The sequence below is a fragment of the Arachis stenosperma genome, chromosome 5 (genome assembly GCF_014773155.1).
Source record: "Arachis stenosperma cultivar V10309 chromosome 5, arast.V10309.gnm1.PFL2, whole genome shotgun sequence".
In the NCBI taxonomy this organism is placed as follows: domain Eukaryota; kingdom Viridiplantae; phylum Streptophyta; class Magnoliopsida; order Fabales; family Fabaceae; genus Arachis; species Arachis stenosperma.
This window is the reverse complement of record NC_080381.1, coordinates 83,499,363-83,500,297: the sequence shown is the minus strand read 5'-3', so window position 1 is coordinate 83,500,297 and position 935 is coordinate 83,499,363.

The following is a 935-nucleotide window of genomic DNA, read 5'->3' as shown; positions in this document are numbered from 1 at the left end:
GATGGCCCAAACCGGCGCTCAAAGTCACCTACAGAAATTCCAGCGTTAAACGCGGAACTGGCATAAAATTGGAGTTAAACGCCCAAACTGGCATGAAAGCTGGCGTTTAACTCCAGAAAAGGTCTCTACACGAAAATGCTTCATTGCTCAGCCCAAGCACACACCAAGTGGGCCCAGAAGTGGATTTTTCTGTCATTTACTCATTTCTGTAAACCTTAGGATTACTAGTTCACTATTAATAGGATCTTTTGACATTGTATCAGTACCTTATGACCTCATGACATTTTTTACACGTTTCTTGTGTACTTTCCACGGCATGAGTCTCTAAACCCCATGGTTGGGGGTGAGGAGCTCTGCTGTGTCTTGATGGATTAATGCAATTACTACTGTTTCTTATTCAATCATGCTTGCTTCGATTCTAAGATAACACTTGTTCTTAATCCGGATGAATGTGATGATCCATGACAATCATCATCATTCTCAACTATGAACATGTGCCTGACAACCACCTCTGTTCTATCTTAGATTGAGTAGTTATCTCTTGGGTTCTTTAATCGGAATCTTCGTGGTATAAGCTAGAACTGATGGCGGCATTCAAGAGAATCCGGAAGGTCTAAACCTTGTCTGTGGTATTCTGAGTAGGATTCAATGACTGAATGACTGTGACGTGCTTCAAACTCCTGAAGGCGGGGCGTTAGTGACAGACGCAAAAAGAATCACTGGATTCTATTCCGGCCTGATTGAGAACCGACAGATGGATAGCCGTGCCGTGACAGGGTGCGTTGAACTTCCAATGAGAGGATGGGAGGTAGCCACTGACAACGGTGAAACCTACATACAGCTTGCCATGGAAGGAGCCTTGCGTGTTTGATGAAGAAGACAGTAGGAAAGCAGAGATTCAGAAGATGGAGCATCTCCAAACCTCAGCCTATTCT